At 40.3% G+C, this 19610-nt stretch overlaps 1 long non-coding RNA gene across 1 annotated transcript; it reads left to right on the forward strand.

The window, feature by feature from the left end:
- The first annotated feature begins 12253 nt into the window (after positions 1-12253).
- LOC127536785 (uncharacterized) lies at positions 12254-13899 on the forward strand. The gene is made up of 2 exons (XR_007945985.1): positions 12254-12387; positions 13743-13899. It is a non-coding gene; the product is annotated as an uncharacterized LOC127536785 (long non-coding RNA).
- The last annotated feature ends 5711 nt before the right edge of the window (positions 13900-19610 follow it).

Here is a 19610-nt window from a genome sequence, read left to right on the forward strand (position 1 = left end):
AACCCTAAAATATTATTTAATTTCTTCCATCGAAAGAGTCCCTATTCTTTGCACTCAACTCCTATACAATGTAGTGGGTTCTGCTTCTGTTACGTGAAAGATGAAAAACTAACATTTTTATCAAAGTTAGAAAAACTTCGCATATACAGGAAGTCATGAGTGCCAATGTGGAAAGCATATCATGTTCTGATCCCCAAAAGCAGCTTTAAAATATGTTATAATCTAATTACTCTGACCTCCCGATTTCATAGAACAAGAAGTGAATCTAGATGAGTACGTACGAAACAACCTGAAAAGCAGAAATGACACCAACAGGCTGTGGCGCAGATATGAAAACTCAGATTTACAACTTGGAAGGCAGCCATTTGTAAAGCTATCAGTTATACAGGAGTCTGACAGAAATGGTCTCTTAAGTAATGGAAAGTGCAGCAATATACTATTCTATCATCACACAAGTCAGTTCAGCTGACATTAATAAAAGTGTTGCTTCAGATGCAGGGCAGATGTTCATAGGTTGTGGAAGTAAAAGAAAACTATGAGGCCCATCAAGGTATTTTATTCCTACAAATTGTAATAATATAGTGAGAATCAGTCAAACTCAAAGTACTTCAGGAAATTACATGATGAAAATGATGGGTTTTTTTTTTCACTTTTTCATGGGTTTCTGTTAAAAGAAGCATGTTACTCTATGTTAGGACATTGACGAGTACATTCTTGACTTAACTGTTACCTTACATGTATCATTTGTTTTCTTTCTTCTCTCACCTATTAAAATATGTCCCAACCTGTAATTGTGCTTCACATTGTATTGTACACCATCTGGATACATTTCACTAATCTGAAGCTTGATAAACTTGCTGGGGTGAAAATGTTTTATGTTTCTCCATCCATCCATTCATCCATCCATCCATCCATCCATTCTCTATACACCGCTTTATCCTCACTAGGGTTGTGGGGGGTGCTGGAGTCTATCCCAGCTGACTCGGGTGAAGGCAGGGGACACCCTGGACAGGTCACCAGTCTGTCACAGGGCATGTTTCTACATGCTTCCGATTATTTCTTCCCACCACATTTATCCCACATTTCCCCACCAGTCATAGGTTCTGACCTTGGAATTCCACTCTGCCCCCTAGAGAACCAACTCTCAGTTTGAGAACCATTTTATGGCCCATATTATGACACACACGTGTTCGTAAGCACCTTCAATCAATTTTAGATAATAGTTTTGTGCCTCAGTGCCAAAATTGTCAGACCCTTGTGTAGGTCGATGTGATCGGCTGCATCAGTGCGTTGGGCAGAAGAAGAAAGTCCCTTCAGACAGTTTCACATCTGTTTGTGTTATTAAAGCAGATCTTTCTCAACCGGCTGGCCCATACATGTACACTGCACGCTTCCTGTTCAGCCTCACACTCAGTATATGCTTCTCCTTTTAGACTTCACGCTTCCTGTTTTTTTGTTCTTTTGTTATTATGCTAAAAAAAATTAGCACTATGTAAGCGTCTTTATTAACATCCCAGGCGTGATCAGCGCATGAGAAGACAAACAGCTTTCTGTGGCAAAGAATAAATGACTTACAAACATCAACAAAGGACAGGCCGGGTGTTTAAACTGTTCAGTACTTTATGTTATTAGTTCATTTCATGTGTGAGTTTCATAAAAGGTTATGTTTTGTGGGGGTGGTTTGTAATGTTCGTCTAGAAGAAGTAATTTCATAGGTAGGCACTTGCATTGTAAAATGTGGACTGATACATAGAGTGTTCTAATATTAATACAGAATGTAGAATAGTCTATTATCAGTTAAAAAGCTGTTTTAGTGACAGTTTGAAACATGTCTTTAGGCCTCAAGCCCAATCAGATGCAGTCATGGCCAGACAAAATAAAATCCATCCTTTTTGTCTCAGTAGCTTACAATTCTCTGGCAACATTTCAAAACAGTTTCTAGTTTTTAGAAACTTATCAAAAGTCAAAGTAGGATGTCACGGGTGCCTCACTTATGCCTCGGAGCTCACTTTTAAGCTGTGGGTCTTATAATCAATACTGGTATGATAATGGAACAGAGAATTATCACCAACACAGTTTTATCAGCTCTACTGAGGGTTTTAGTATCTGTCTCTTTTTTTTTTTTTTTTTTGGTTTTTCAGACTGCTGTTTGGCGTCACTCACCACTGTTGTTTCCAGACACAGCAGGAAGTTGTTTTGAACAAAAATGACTTTGATAATCCACCGAATGCTGCCGGCTCAGTACCAAACTGTCAGAAGTTGGTGAAGACGTGAGGGGGAAGCTAATGGTGCCTTGCTCAACAAAATCTAAAAACCTAAACCTCAAGGCAAAAATTATTCTATTCTATTTTTTGTAATTTCTTCATCCGGCTCTGTTTGTACTCTTATAATAGGGACCATCATTACACTTTCTTCACACAAAATGCATTGAAGTTTGTGGTCTACTTCAGTCCAGAGGAACTCATTGTCACTGCAAATGATTCACATGAGGAATACTGGTAGAAATCTGTTAATCATGTCAGTTTCTAAGTTTATTTTTCTACTCGGTTCACCCTCAACACAGCTGTACATTAGAATTGTATAAAAAAAAAATCTAATTCATTTATTTAACAAGATACTCAACGAGTCAGTTTAGGGCTGACAAGACCTGATAATGAAGAATGCACTGGAATCACTTGAATTTTTGGTTGGATCAAAGTGAAATTATTGTCTGTTGATTGAGCATTCTCTGTAATAAATACCAATGGATTGATCAGTTTTGTAATCTGTGTTCTATTAGCTGCAGTACCAGAACTGTCAAGTGAACCATGGCAGCAAATCAAGACCAAGGATAAAAACAACAGATTTGCAGATATAACATATTCTTTCAGCGGGGAATCTGCATTACTCGTAGAGAATCTGGTCAGGAAACAAATTAGTGAAAGAGTGATGCTTCTCACAGGTAATTTAAACCCCCAGCTCTAAACATAACCTGCTCTGGAGCAGGTGAGATGCCCAGTCTATGGTTACCATGATGATCTAACAGGTTTAAAGAGAGACACTTTTGTGGCACTTAGAACTGCCCAACATAACTCGTTAATCTTGCTTTTTAGTACAAGTTGGAAAGACAGTGAATGTTTAAAATAAACAGAAGTTGATTTGACTTCAAACAAAACTTTAATTCAGTTCAGTTTTATATATGCAACCTGTCATCTCACAGTGCTTAGCAAGGTAGACACAGAAAACCCACTAACCGTGACGTCACCCGTTGGTTTCAATGCCAAGAAAATTAAGCCCGGATTTTGCTACTTCCTGGTCACCGTTTTGGATTTTTTGGAGCCAGTGATGTAAAAAGTGTCATCAAACAGACTAGACCAGAGAGCAACTAGGGGCAGGATTGGCTGAGGACTCTCTTATCCCGCCCACGTTTTACCGCAGAGGCTTCTGTTGCTGTCTATCAAGTATAGCCACGCCCCCTGGCTCCGCCAACTTTAACGATTTATTTAAAATTCAGTATTGATTTATTTTAAGATCGGCCACCTGATCTCTCATTTTGACCATGAAAACTAACGGGAAAAAAATCCTGAGCTGTAGAACATCAGTCTATCAAATTTTATTTTTTCCAAAAATGAATTGGGGTCTATGGAGAAAAAGCTTTTTGGAGCCAACCCTAGCGGACGGCGTGATATTGCAAGTTTTTGACACTTCCGGGTGGGCTTCAATTCTGGAGCCAGATGCTATGTCCATCTTTATATACAGTCTATGAGAAAACCCAACAATCCAAAGTTGCCTTTGGCTCTCCTATGAGCAACGATGGGAAGGAACAAAAATAAAATAGAATAGGGGAGGGGGATTCCAAGGCGCTCCAAGGCCAGATGAGATATGTAATCCCTCCAGTGAGCTCTGGGTCAGCACCAGGGTCTCCTGCAAAGAAAACCTCCAAAGGAAGTCCTCCAGAGAGCATCATAAACAGATGCCTGGACCATCCTAGCTGCCTCCTCTATATACAACTGTACTTTGAGCTCCCTCCAGATGTTCTGCCTCCTAATTGTACCACTAAGGTTGAAAAAACATTCTATGGAGGAAACTCAGTTGGGCAGCTTCGAGCTATGACCTCATTCCTTTGAGCAGTATCCAGAGCTCATGACAATAGGTGAGGAATGTAGATGGACTGGTAAATCAAAAGCTTTGTCTCCCAGTTCAGCTCCCTCGTCACCATGACACAGCACCAGTCTGTACATCTATCTCATGATCTATTTTCCTATTACTCAATAGCAAGATCCCAAGACACTTAAACACCTCCACATGGGGCAGCATCTCACCTCCAACCAGCAATCCATTGTTTTTAGGCAGAGAACCGTGACCTCCAATGTTCAGATGCTGATTCATATGTTTTGCATTCCACAGCAAGTTACCCCTGTGTGCACTGAAGGTCATGGTCTTCATAACTGCCTAAGATAAAATTAGTTATTATAATGGTCACATTCTATGTCTGTTGCCCTCAACAGGCCAGAGAATCCTTTACTGTGGGTCTATTTAGCTGAAAAGTCTTAATTAAATCAATCAGCAGGTGTGTCATTAAGCAAAAAAAAAAAAAGTGAATCATTCATGTTTGTTTCCAACTACATGAATAAAAAGACATCATTTGGATTTTTATTTTATATCATATTTATATTATTAGATTATTATTGAGAAAAGCAAGTCTGCTTTACACAAACATGATTTTTATACATAAGCATTTTACTTCATAAATAAAACATCAAAAACTGGGTTATTGCAAATGATTTACACTATTTATTCTCCTTTTCCCTTCACATATTCACAATAATCAATTTACCTCTAACCTCCCACTTCTGCAGCAGACGATATCCTCTTTTTCTACCTTTGACAATGTTTTCTGTATCACAGATTTCAAGACATCGAGATTTACGTCCTGGTCCTTAGAAGACCAAAGCTGTGATGCTGAGGGAGCGGTACTATAAGCTCAGCTGCTTCTTGCCCGTGGCCATTTTATTTTAGATCCTGTGTTTTAGTTTTAAGCTAAAATCAGCAGTGGGCTTGTGGCTGACGAGCCAATTCATGACACAGCACACACATCGTAGCCTGGAGGACAATAGGCCTCTTTGTGAGGAAGCGCTCACACACGTATGCACACACACACACTGCTATGTTTAAACAGGTGGGCAGAAAATGAAGTGGTTAGCAAGGTGTGCATGTCTGTGTGTGTTTATGTCTGCGTGTGTGGTGAGTTTGGTTATTGAAAGGAAAGGAATGGATATGGCATATGTGTGTTTAGCCTTGGCTGCCCTCCCAGGAATACATACCACAGTGACACTAGCAGTGCCGAGACCAGCAGAATTCCTTCTTATAAAAATAAGCATCATGGAAAGAGAGAGGAAAGGAGGCGAGAGAGGAGGGGGGAGAGGAGGAGAGGAGAGAGCAAAAGGAGCAGAACGTGATAAATGAAGACCACATGACTTGGACACAATAACACAAACTGGGCCTATAAAAAGTACCCTCCTCCCTTGGAAGTTTTCCCCTTTTATTGCTTTTCAGCATTGAATCATGGTCAATATAATGACACTTTGACAAGATTATACAAAAAACACTCTTTAATGTCAAAGTGAGATCAGATGTTAACAAACTATCCATTCTCCATCCATTCTCTATACACCGCTTTATCCTCATTAGGGTCGCGGGGGGTGCTGGAGCCTATCCTAGCTGACTGCGAAGGCAGGGGACACCCTGGACAGGTCACCAGTCTGTCACAGGGCATGCTAACAAACTACTGTCAATGAATTTAAAATACAAAATCTTAAATAAATAGCTTCAAGTATTCATCCCTTTTCAAGTGACTCACTGAATTTAATACAGGACCTGCCAAATGCTCCTAGATGTCACACAATTACTGAAACTGAGATCATCTGAGAGTCGTAAATGTGTCTCGTGATTGTAGTAAAAAAGAAAGCCTGTATCTAGAAGGTCAAGTCTCTGGTAAATCAGCACTCCTGGCTATAATACACCACAGAGACAAAAGAACATTCAAGACAACTTTGTACAAAGTTACTGAAAAGTATAAGTCAGATGCTGGACACAAGATAATCCAAACCACTGATTATTTCTTGGAGTACAGTTAAATCCTTCAAGAGGAAATGTAAGGAATACAGCACAAGTGTCATCCTCATAAACTGAGAGGCCATGCAAGGACGAGACTAGTGAGGGAGGCCACCAAGACACCTATGATTCTCTGAAGGAATGGCAATCTTCAGTGGCTGAGATGGGAGACACTGTGCATCCAACAACTGTTGCCCGTTCTTTACCAGTCAAAGCTTTCAGGGAGAGTGGCAAAGAGAAAGCCACTGCTAGAAAAAGATCATATGAAATCTCAAATACAGTTCACCAGAAGGTATGTGAGAGATTCTGAAGTCAACTTGAAGAAGATTCTTTTGTCTAATAAGATCAAAAGTTAACTTTTTGGCCATCAGACTAAACGTAATGTTAACCACAAACACGCCATTGTCACTGGAAAACATGGTGCTGAATGCTTGTATCAGCAAAGCAATGTCGATTAATGTCCAGTATGTGGGACAAAATCACCATAAGTTTGCTGATGAAGATGGTAAGATGTTGTTGAAAGCTCTGAAAAAGCTGGTACCCTGTGATTCTAAATAGTTTTGCCACTTTGCTTTGTCAAGAATAATTTTCTGTGTTCATGTCCACTAATAACAACGATATTTTGTTGTTGTGTTGAAAACATAAAAAAAATCACCATGCGGTTTAAACAGCACGTTGTAGTCTCAGCATAAACTGCTTGTAAATATGCAGACTAATGTTCTGCTTACACCAAATATTTCCCACTGGAATTTTGTGAACTCTATTTCGATAAGAAAGCAGTGGTCAAGAAATCAAGAAATTACAGTTTCATGCGAACAGAAGATGCGGGTGCAGGGGTCAGCTTACATGTGGTTGTGCGTTGCAACAACTAGGAACTAGGTACATGCAGTGTATGCGTGCTCAGGACATGGGCTGAGCTTTTGGGAAGTTACTTGTTGTGTGAGGTGGATTTAAGGTAATGACGGCTGTAAAAAGAGGAAATGGTGAATCTGATGACGCTGGGCAGAATGTTTTGTTTGCAGCCAAACAGCAAGTTAATGAATGCTGGTTCACAACAGCAACAGCTGATGGGATTGACGGGGTTTTTCCTAATAGCTGTTCCCAGAGGTGGGTGCTCCCCTCCCTGTTTGCCCTCGGGAGACTCTAGTTTAGTCTCCAGGTATGTTTTTATTGCAGCTTTAAACACACAAATACCATTCACCATGACCTAATGTTTAGACTCTGGCTTTAACAGTCTTCAGGAGCCCAGACAATCACATCACCGAGAGACGCTTCCAAAAAAAAAAAAAAAAAAACGAAATGTGGAAGTGTGTTCGGTTTTACTTTTAAAGTAGAATAAATACATTTATACTACATATTCCTACACGTCTTCCAAGTGTTGCTAAACATGCTATCATTACAAATCAACATGTCCTCTGTCCTCAGTTATCATATAGGCCGTCTGAGCCCTGTGAGGCTACATCCACCCGAATACATTTTCTGGGGTTTTAGGAGACTTTTGGAAATGCTGCCAACCGCGGTTTAGTTTCACTAACTGACGAGATCTGTTTTAGTCTGAACAGGCAGAGCTGGAGACTTTTACAGACGACAACGGCACAGACACCCATGTTCGCTTTCTGATTGGGCCTCATCTCACCGCATTTATTACCTGATGCTTCATGTTCCTATATGTGACTGTTTCCCACAAGACAGCAAAGATATCACCTACCAGTGCCAGTGGACAGTTTAGTATCAGTGGTTAATTCTACATAGATAACAATACAGGCGATTGTGGCCTTGTAGTCTCTGCTAACAGCTGCTGTGCACGTACATGTCCAGTGTAATTGAATGGTCATGTGACGGAGGTTATTTCTGAAGAATGCTCATCTAAAGGGAGATTGTTACCGCCTGGAAAAACATCGTTTTGCGGAAGGTATTGTTTTCAGCTGCATGGTCTTGCTTGCTTGTTTGTCTGTAACAATTTGGTTTCCGTGTGATAACTCGAGAAAATATTGATGTATCCTCACCATATTTGGTACACAGATGTACCATAATAACACACAGGTCAAGTTCTCATTTGGTGACCTTGACCTCATTTTCAAGGTCACAGGGGTCATCTTTGTAAATGTGGTGTCCGATGTCACTGGCTCATGTCCATGACATACAGATGACCTCGCCGGGCGGTCCAAGTTTGGTAAAACTTCTTGTTAACTTTTTAAATGACATTTTAGAATGAAAGCACATGAATTAGCACCTCTACTGACAGCAGAGAATATTCTCCTCCTTTGTTTGGTTAGGATTCAGCACAAACACAACTTGAACTGGTTTTGATAAAGATCTAAGTTACAGTTTAAATAGAGGACTTTTGTCATCATGACTACAATGCTAACTGTGTCATTAAGAATTTAGAACAATAGTGAGAAAAGGAAAGTGTATATTATTGGTTTGAAATGTGAAGTCCTATGTTTTGTTGATCCAACCAACCTCTCTGACCTTTGAGAGACCACCTAGTATTTAGTGATTCCAAAAGTGACAGTTAAAAATGAGCTATCAGGGACAAAACCAGTGTCCTGTTGGTCCCAGCTGTCACATTATATCCAAACTTACAGCTCAGAAGGTGTATTAAATCCTTTTGGAAGCCGGAAAGTTGCCAAAGTAAATGCAATTGCCCATGACATAAAGAGCATGGGATGTCTCATTTTTAGACTACAATGAAATTAATGTATGAACTGGATCAAAATGGCAGATTTAAGATGTATGCCATTTCTGGCAAAATGAACCTTTATAGAAGCAACATAGTTCAGGAATATGAAAAAAAATGTGATCAATAATCAAAAATAAATATTGATCTAGGTCAAACTTTGAACGTCACATTTCATTTTTTGGTAGAGCAAACATGTGAGTCTTTGGTTTGCACATTTCATGAAGACAGGAACATCATGAAACTACTGGCAGCCTCATTCCCTTGATTCAATGAAAGACACACGAGCAAAAAAAAATTGAATGAAGCTTAAGTAATGACACCATGGTTGGTTGGTGTCATTTTTGAGCGGACTTGCAGACAAAAAAAAAAAAAGAAAGACACACCAGCAGACTCGCTGGCTGCTACAAAACATGGAAACTACTGGGGGAAGTTGCCACAGGAAACCGTGTGGCAGAAGCACTTCCCATCAGATAAACATGAGCGCACGTAGCTCACACAGCCAAACAACACACACACAGAGGAATGTACAAAAAAACTCTTACATTGATAATCTCTGAAGAGGAGGGACAAACTGAGACAAACGACACTTAAACGCACATATGAGATGCAGGTGCAGACAGAAAATGCAGTTTTTTTTCAGTAAATTTCCTCGATACTGATGTATAAATTAAAGAATGTGGAACACGTCATTTGATATGAGGCACCAAATCCATCAATAACCCTCTGATCAAACACTCTCATCAATATTATGAGCTGTTGCCTGGATACAGTCGGATGAGCACAAGTGTGAGAGTATACAGACCAGGAATTATCCTTTGGCAGACATTTAGGTGCATGCAGACACACGAACACACACACTGACGCTCACTTCCACATATCAGCTACCACTGCAGTATTATTACTACGATTACTTTTGCTCCTAATCTGCTCCAAGGAAGGAAAAAGTGGCCCGCAATGAATTCACATCAACCTCCCACAGCTGCCATGAATAGAGATTGGAATGTGATTGGATTAAAAGAAAACACAGCTGAACTACACTGGTCTGAGTTATAAACAGACAGTCTAACAAAAAAGCTGCTGCTCCATATCTGTCTGGACAGGGATACAGTCAAACACTGGAAAGCACCCACAACTATGCATAAACACACTGATAATATAGACACAAGCTGTTTAACCTTAAGTTAGCCTCATGAAGACCGTACAGCATAAGCGTCACACAGATATGACACCATATAAACACTTTGCCTAGCCTTTGATTATATTCTAATACTAATTAACGCTTCTTTTATGGTTCCTCAGAAGGTTTTGTAGTTCTTCGAGGCATCACCACCAGCTGAAGACCCTCTTTTTTGGGGGGATAGTACTTCAAATGCTTTATGTGGTTCTTTAAAGTACTGAAGATTCTTCATGGTGGCAGGTAACAGCAGAAAATTAGAGCAGTAACTAGTTTCCCAAAACCACAAACTGACATCTTGTGATATGTTGACCAACAGTCCAAAACCCTCAAGATGAAATATGTAAATGTACGTATATTCTTACATTTGACTGAACAGTAATCAAGTCCTGTTGCCAAAATAGAAAACGTGGGACTGCAAAGAACTAGCTTGGAATTGGGTCCTTAAAGTTCTTTGGAGCACCAATGATGAGGCCCTAAAGGGATCATTATTTGATGGTTATTTGAGGCACATTTGGGGTTTCTTTAAAGAACCATTTGAAGAAATTTGTCCCGAAAGAACTGTGTTGCTATAAGGTTCTGTATGGAACTAAAATATGTTCTTCTATGGCATCACTGCAAAGTGTTTTTATGGTTTAAATAGCAAAAATCTACACAAATACACACATTATGCTTGTTCTGCCTCGAGGGCTGTAAAATGATCATATTTTAGTTTTAGTATTTTCACACTGAATATTATTATTTCATATAATTTGGCCATTTGCTACCTAGGTAATTTCATAGGCACAGAAATAAACAGAAAATCCGTTTATAGAACCATTGTTTTCACCACACAAAGGACCTCATTATCTGTGCTGAAATATCTCTGTGCAGCAGGGGGATCCAGCACACAGCATAACTTCTTAAATGTGCTTTATTTTGCTTAACATCGTGTCTCTGTGAGCTTTAAAAAAATCAGTGGCTTCAGCAATTCCAGACGCATTCCTAAACAGCAGATTTAGAGTCTGAATCATCCAGAGACGTGTCTGTTATAACAAAGAATCTGATAAGGAACCTGAGCACCCGTCATCTCATCATTATCACTGCTTCATCTCACCAAATAAGATCTAACTGGATTGTTTCCTAGCAGTATTTCAAGCATTTAACATTCCCGTTCTCCGTCAGTCATCACGAGAACTATCGATTTGATGCCATCAGTTTGTGTTTTCCTCGTCTTCACCAGACCTCACACAGAAGCCAATACATGAAAGGTGATATATATTGGGGGATTTTACACACAGAAATGTCTGGCACTATCAGCATAGCAGAGCACTGGTGTTTTATCTGTGTTCCTCTTAGATAGTTTCAATAAATATGAATGTCGCAACACAAGCACTCGTGACGCGCGGTCTGCATTTGCTTGCACTTCAGTCTCCAAACAGCTGACATCACTCTGCACTCTTTTGACGTTAGAGATCCCGTTCCTCTCTCAGACTAATGTCAGCTGTGGGATATGATTACCAAAAGCTTTTTCCAAAATAGATGGTTCTACTTAGTTCCAGTTACTTTTGACATCCCAGTTAAATAAAAACTCTTTTAGGAAGGATTTTTCCTTGACCAAAATGGAAGCACAGAGAAAATCTGCTGCTCTTTTGGCTTTTATATGAAGGCACACACACTTAAATATAGTATTTTTTTAGCTTTCTTTAATTATACAACACACAGCTCTATTAAATGATGTATTGTGACATTTTTTCATGAGGCCTTCTTTTTGCTTCCCTCCCTATAGACGTTTCTCCTCTCTTCCTCTTCATTCCTCCGTCTCTGCCTGGCTTATCATGTTCTTGCTATCGATTTAAGGCGGCATTTCCTCTCTCTCATCAAAATTAATTTCTCACAAATCTCTGCTTTTTCTAAGATTTGATCAGAGACTGTAAACCTGAAGCTTTGAGACCAGTGATCTTTCTGAGGAAGCCTCTGATCACAGTCCATGTATGTATTTTCCTGCTTCCTGAGAGGAACACATTTTCAATCTCTGCTGTTCCTTCTGGTCACACACAAAGTGATAAACCATCCCTCTGTTATTGAAACAAAGATTTGGCTGTTTGTTTTGTTTTGGGTTCAGGAGGATCTCCAGGAACTGTTGCTTAACACACACACTGGTGTCTGGCTGGCTTCCAGGGACTTGAGTTGTGCAAGTTCCCCCTATCTGCCAGTCTGTGTTCACTCAGCAGTTCTGGCTCACTGCCACGGCCTTTTTCTTCTATGTGTCACAAACATGCACTTATTTAATGTGTGAAATGTCATATACTCAGTAAAAAAAAGTAAAGACACATTTACAGCCTGAGGGTGCAGATGGTGTCTCTCACTACTTTGCATAGGAGCTGATTTAGCCAAATTAAACCACTCGGTGGTGAAGACCGCTGCCATGGAAATGGTGCAACAACTCCCCCCGCTGGTGAGTCAGATAAACAAAAGGTCTTTTTGAGAAATTCTTCTAAATGTACAGCAACAGCGAACTCTCTTAAGACACACGAATCGCCAATCCAAAATAACGTTTTTACAGAACGATCTTTGACATGTTGAATGTGTCACTGTGACAACCTGTAATGAAACACCTTTGTCCTTTTTTTCCTTCCTTCTCTCCTTGGTTTGCTTCACGACAAAAATCTCAGAATTGAGAAAAACTATTTCATAATACAAACCAAGAGTGCAGAGAGTCTGCATTCGTCACTTCCAGCCACATTAGAGCGCAGTAGCAACCGTGTGATTACAAGACATGAAAGGCATTTCTGTGACACTTTTGGTTTATGATCCAATCTGATTAGCATTTTAAGTCTAATTCAATCACTCTGTGGAGAGTGTGAGATCAGCTGTGACGGCCACAGTGTTGATTTGTAATCACACTTTAATCCAGCAGTGGGCAGTAGAAGACAGCTACAGCCCAGTGTAATCTCACAGGATGTAAATATTTATTTCCCCTTTATTCTCTACATCTAAGTCACTTCCAAGCTATACAAACTCATCAAACACTTTTACAAAACCAGCATTCTAAAGCTGGACCTACAGCTGATTTTACTACGGCTGTATTACTTTGCAGTGAATGAGAAACTGAGCTGTGACTCACCAAGTTTGTCTTCCTGTTGTCTGCTACTTGATTATTGTTACTTAATACATGACATTACAGGGCCTAAAGCATGACTTCCATCAAACATGATTGTTGATCTTCACATTCAAAACCATTAATGTGATGTTTAAAAGGTTATCCCCACCATGGGGAAGCAGTGGTTTTGGATGTTAGGGCCTGGATCAAGACACGTTTACATCAAGACAAGCTGTAAAATACATATTAAGATATGTAAATATATAGAACAACACAGGAGACACAAATAGGAGTTTAAATAACAAAATACAGGAATAAACTAAGACAAGTAAATAGAAGTATGATGCACAGGAAAAGATAAATATTAGTAAAATATACCATGAAATATCATTACAAGTTCCCTCAAGTGGAACTAAGGAGGAAAGCCTAAAGTATGAAAAACTGCCCAAAAGCAAAAATGGGTCACTGTCCCCTTACTTTTGGTCGTATAGCGTTTATATCTGCAACACAATACATACAAACACAGCTGACTCCTTTTCTTCTCCCCAAAACGAATGAGTTCAAACAACAAGTGCCTCAACTCTCCACCATCGCTCTCTCCTCCCAGAATCATTGTCTCTGTTTCCATGCCAGTCGTTTCTGCAGATATTCGTCACTGTTGTCATGTTTTTAAACCGTCCTCTCTTCTTGCGTCCTAATTGAATCCACAGGAGTGAATTCCAGGAGGAGGAGAGGAGGAGAGGGAGAAGACCGTGTCAGAGGTTGGATTATGACCTCTGCCCTGTGAGGAGAACCCAACTGTGTGGCGCTTCTGGGTGTGTGTTTGGAGGTCTTGAGTAGGGGCATATTAAACAGAAAAAAGAGAGAGTCATCGTGTTTTTGGTTTGTTCTTATTGCTGAATATTCCAATGCAGTCACTGTGGTTGTCATTAGGTAGCTGCAGTTACTTAATTTATCAAACTGTTCTCTGTTTTCTTTACTATATAGAAAATATAGCTTTTTTGTAATAAAATAATGTAAAAGTGTCTCTGGATTGCACTTGCTCATATCACTGCAATAATTTTTAAAACGTTGTGCCACAAAAGATCCTAAGATTGAATGAAAATGTTCTATTAGTTTGACATTGATTAGCTACACTGAAGTTCACAGTTTTGTTAAAAATGTGCTGCACAGTTAGGAACTGGGAAACTCACTTCCCAATCCCAAACTTTCGCTGTGAAACACAGACCAAAAGGCTCTCTGTAATCACAAATGCACACACACACACACACACACACACACACACACACACACACACACACACACACACACACACACACACACACACACACACACACACACACACACACACACAAGTGAGTGGTGCAGGGGGTATATTGTGAAAGAAGGAAGGTGGTGAGGAGGGGGAGAAAAAAGGGGAAGAAAAGAGGAGCAGATGTTCATCAGGTCTACAGACCCCTCCTCCCCTTTATTATTTCACTGGTAATAGTAGCCTCTTATCTGAAGAAGCCTGTATGGGGCTGTAGAGGAATGACTTCACTTAATCATGAGAGTTTCAATAGGTTGCGTGCGCAAGTGTGTGAGCATGAATCTCTCATGCACACATGCACATGCATCAAATGCGGGGCAGTTGTTTTGCTCAGCAAGTTGCCAACAGATTTATACCCACACACACACACACACACACACACACACACTGTTGACACTGTAGTGAAAGTCAACTGTGTGTGTATGAGTTCTGCTCACTCACCCTCCAGACATCCCCCCTAGTCTTTCCAGTAATGGAAACACTCTAGGGTGTTTGATCATCGCACATTTTATCGAATATTTCAAAGATAACATGCTTCACTTCATTGTTTCACCTTATTTTTTTTCTATGGTTAGTTGTGCAGCAATGGTACTTAACATCAGATGTCTGTGGTGGCATGTCACCTTTGCAAATCTCTCCTAATATGCAACAGATGTTGAATCAGCACATGCTTTCCTAATGACTTAGTTAATTATTTAACCGCAGGAAGATTATGTGACAAAGCACAGGAATGCATCCCATGACACATTTTTATGCATCTGGTTGATTAATCCCAAATCTCTGGATAAACCTTGTTGCAGATCCAGTCCTAATGAAACCATTTTTCTTGCCAGTAAATCTTCTACCTTCAGTCCTTCAGTGCCTCCCTCTCATTGCCCCTGTTTCTGCAGAATAGCCCCCCAATCCTGCTCCTTCGTCCTCCCTCTCCTCTCCCCCATCGCTGTCCTCCTAACAAGCCCTTCTATCCCAGCCATTCACCGTGTGTGTGTGTGTGTGTGTGTGTGTGTGTGTGTGTGTGTGTGTGTGTGTGTGTGTGTGTGTGTGTGTGTGTATGTGTGTGTGTGTGTGTGTGTGTGTGTGTGTGTGTGTGTGTGTGTGTGGAGGGCGGGTCATTAGTTTGTTAGTTGGTTCTGCAGCTCATTGAGCTCATTGTGCTCCAAAGGCCTCCTCGCCCAGCTGGACTCAGCAAGAAGCAAGAAAACTCTCTTTTTAAAATCTCTCACCTCCTTTCCTTTCCTTTCCCTTCCCCCCTCTCTTTTCCCCCCTCCCCTCCCCCGCCCGTCTCTGCTCCCATAATCCCCAACTCGCCCAAAAGATTTTCCTTTCCAGGAGTAAACTCGACTTGCTGACCAATTAGCTTGTTTACAGATAACGTTTGTTTGCTTAAGCGAATTAACAGAGGAGGACTGCTTACCTTCAAGGCGCTCGCGGTGTTGACATCTTGCTAATGGCTTGTTGTTCACAGCAATGGTCTCGGGGTACACAAAAGGAAAAAATAAACACACAAACAAACACAAAGAGCCAACCTCTTAAGACGATGAACTAATTAGGGCAGAGTCTCACGCCTGGGTTAGCAACCAAAGGTCAGTCACCACATGATTACGCCTTGTTCACATTTGGCATTAAAAAGCACTAAAACTCTGAACATATGAGTACAACTAAAGTGCACAGATACAGTGGGATCCTCAGGCAACAGTTGGAGGTCATCTGGAGGACTGTCCTGAGTGAGGTGGTTAGCATGATGTTCCCAGTTCAGTTTCCAGATATGAGTTTTGTTTCTTATCACTTCTCCATTGAAATCAAAAATGCCACCAAAAATCTTCATCTAAAAAGTGCAATTTGAGCTCAGATTTATTCCTGACCGTACTGAACAATATCATTGGCAATTTTTTAGTATGCAGAATTACAGCAAAGCCCAAAAACTGTTGGTCAGATTAAAATGTACCCAAACCAAAGAAGCAGCCACAGCAATCCTCTGTATTCACAACATAGTGTGGGGGGTTTCTGTTCAGATGTGATCTGTTTCCGAACAAATTTCGCTCAGGGGCTTTTTAAAGACATGATACGATACGATACGATACGATACGATACGATACGATACGATACGATACGATACGATACGATACGATACGATACGATACGATACGACACAGTTCCACAGTGTGGAAGTTTGAATTGCTACAGCAGTAAAGGGAAAGTGTAAGCATTTAAAAAATATTATTAGAAAAATAAAAATAAATAAGCCAAAAATATACATTAGCAGTGGTTTACTCAGATATTCAGATTGGACAAATTCCTCTGGATGTGTAAATAATAGTATTGCGCATATCAATGGTATTGTACATATTCTGACAGACTCTGACTTTTTGATGCAGCTCATCTTAACTGGACATGGACAGAATTTAATGTATAAACCTGACATTATAAAATTGAGGGATTCCTTTTAGAGCCAGACACATAAAATGAAGGCCAGGAAAGGTTCACAACAAACTACCACTGCCAGATTTCATGCTGGATGTCATATTTACATTTCACCAGTCCTAGAGCTACCTAGATAGAGCAGAATACTCTTTAGGGCTCTTTAGCACTTCAGCTTTATAGACAAATCACACAAGTCAAAACACAGGTGGCCGACACAGCCTTCAGGCCGTATGGAGGGGGGCCTATACCATTACATCATACTGGGGGGTGGGAGAGTTGAAAGCACACACATGCACATATACGCACAGAAAACACACACACTTAATGGTAACCACTTGGCTGGACCAAAACAATGGTTTTTGGCAGCCTTTGTTCCCAGCTGAACTCATCTTTCTAAAGGAGCTTACAGCTGTAAGTTGGTTTCAAGAACTTTCAGGCTTTTTCTCAGAGGACCAGCTGAGCATCTGATTTTTTTTCAACCTTTTCAAGCTGTAGTTCTGTGATTATGTGCAAGACTTTGGCATCACTTTAAGTTCAAAATCAATTTAAGTGCAATGCAGTAGGTCGGCAGTGTTTGTGCAGTGTTTTCACTATTGATTTTCAAAGCGACAAAAAACAAACACCCTCTGAGAATGTCTGTCCCTAATTGAGAGTTTGTTTCAAAAAGGTACATTTTGTTATGTTTGCAAACCACTTGGTGATTTTATGTCAACCATATGTGCTTGTAATCTCTGTTTTAGCACTGACCTGCACAGAACAAGCACGTCCCTGGAGTCGCAGCCGATTGTCAGCCTGTCATTCTCCTGGGCATGTTGTCACTGTTCTCCTTACAATCCCATAGGTGCGACAACTTCACTCGTGGTAAAACAGAAGAAACACCTTGTATGAGTGAATGTGCATGTTCTGCCTTTGTGAGAACCAGCTGTCTCACCGGTGATGGCAGAAGAATGAGGCCTTTATTATCAGTGTCCAGTGTAGTTTTACATGCAAGGCTCGGATTTAGGATTGGGGGTTAGGCTACAGCTTTAGGGAGATGTAAGGGTTGAGTTGAGAGAAATACACTTTTTTCCCACATTTTCAATCCTTGCAAAGATGTGTTTGTTTATGGGCTAGTGAGACTGTCAGATATTCTCATGGCTCTGCTCTGCAGTGGAATTTTTCACACATCTGCCTTTACCTTTGAAATCAAAGACTTCGCTCCTCCTTGTCTGTCTCATAGGGTAAGGCTGTCTCCATGCTGCCTTCCCTACCCATGTGTTCAGCCCTCCTGTCTTCTGAATGAGTTTATTTTGTCCTTGCTGCTGTCTTTTCTCACTGGAGTTTGTCTACATGCAGTTGTATTTGTCTTCCTTTGGCTTCTTGTGTTTTGTCACCTTTCTTTGGTTTGTCTTAGCTGCTCCATCCCCTCTGATAAAAGCAACTCCTATCTGACCCAAAATCATTTGGAAAAAGTATTTTAATTCAGTAACTTTCATTAAAGAAGCTTTACTAAAATCTACCGCCAGATACACAAGGTATCAAGTTTAAGCTACGGAATAAGTGGAAATTGCATTAGATGTGCCTATTTGAATTGCAAGGACACACATCAGTATCAGACAAGGCAAGGCTTCTGGTGACATGAATATCATGGATTTCATTCCTCTTCTGGAAAACATTATTATATGTCATAGCTTTATGGCAAACTCAAATAATCCCTAATATTATTATCCTGTTTACAGATATGCTGACAAAACAATCCCACATTCTTACTGATTTGCATACAGTTGGCTAAGCTAACTAGCGCTTTGTTCATTGTATTTTGTTATCATGAAGCACTGAGAACAAAGCAATGGTATAAAAGTAATCTAGAGACAGAGTAATTAAAAATTCGACCTGTTATTTAATGATGTTTTACATACATAGAAACTACAGATGGCATGAAATGATCTCTGATGATCTGTCCTGGACTGCCAACACCAAAATGGTGGTGAAGAAGGCTCAGCAGTGAAAAACAAGACAGGAAAAACAACCTGGAGAAGAAGCTGCTGGTTACCTTCTACAGAGCCACCATAGAGAGCATCCTGGGCTACTGCATCACGGCGTGGTACGCAGGGGGCTCAGCAGAAAACAGAAGAGTGCTGCAGAGGGTCATCTGCACGGCCCAGAAGGTCACTGGCTGCTGTCTGCCCAGCCTGGAGGACATCGTCAACTCTCGCTTCCTCAGCAGAGCTGGCAACATCATCAACGACCCATTCCACCCCGGTAACCATCTGTTTGACCTGCTGCCATCCAGTCGACGGTACAGGTCACACAAAACCAGAACAAGTAGACTCAGATATAGCTTCTTCCCAAGAGCTATCACTGTAGTCAACTATCACAGAACCAATCGAACCTGTTCACCCCCTCCATCCGTACAAATACCGAAGACATCGACCACTGAATAACATTTGACACTCACATTCCTTCGGCACCTGAAAGACTCATGCTGCTATAGCATTTATGCCCTTGTATATATATATTTATTGTTCTTTTTAAATTGTTACTGTTTATTGCTGTTTTTTTGTTTTTTGTTTTTGCTTTGACACCATATGGGAACTGGTATCCTAATCTCGTTGTACCCGATACAGTGACAATAAAGGCTATTCTATTCTATCCTATCAAAAAGATAAAACTATGTCTGCAGGTGTTTGTTGCTCTTTGTTACTGATGAAGAGTTTTAGGTCACATAAAGACAGCTTTCTGCAGACATAATTAAGAGAGGAGGGGAAAAGGGATGGAAAAAACTTTATAACAAATTAAAATCCAAACACAATATACATTCCAATACACATATTTTTGTTTTTAAATAATCATTAGTGTATTATATATG

The sequence above is a fragment of the Acanthochromis polyacanthus genome, chromosome 13 (genome assembly GCF_021347895.1).
Source record: "Acanthochromis polyacanthus isolate Apoly-LR-REF ecotype Palm Island chromosome 13, KAUST_Apoly_ChrSc, whole genome shotgun sequence".
NCBI lineage: Eukaryota > Metazoa > Chordata > Actinopteri > Pomacentridae > Acanthochromis > Acanthochromis polyacanthus.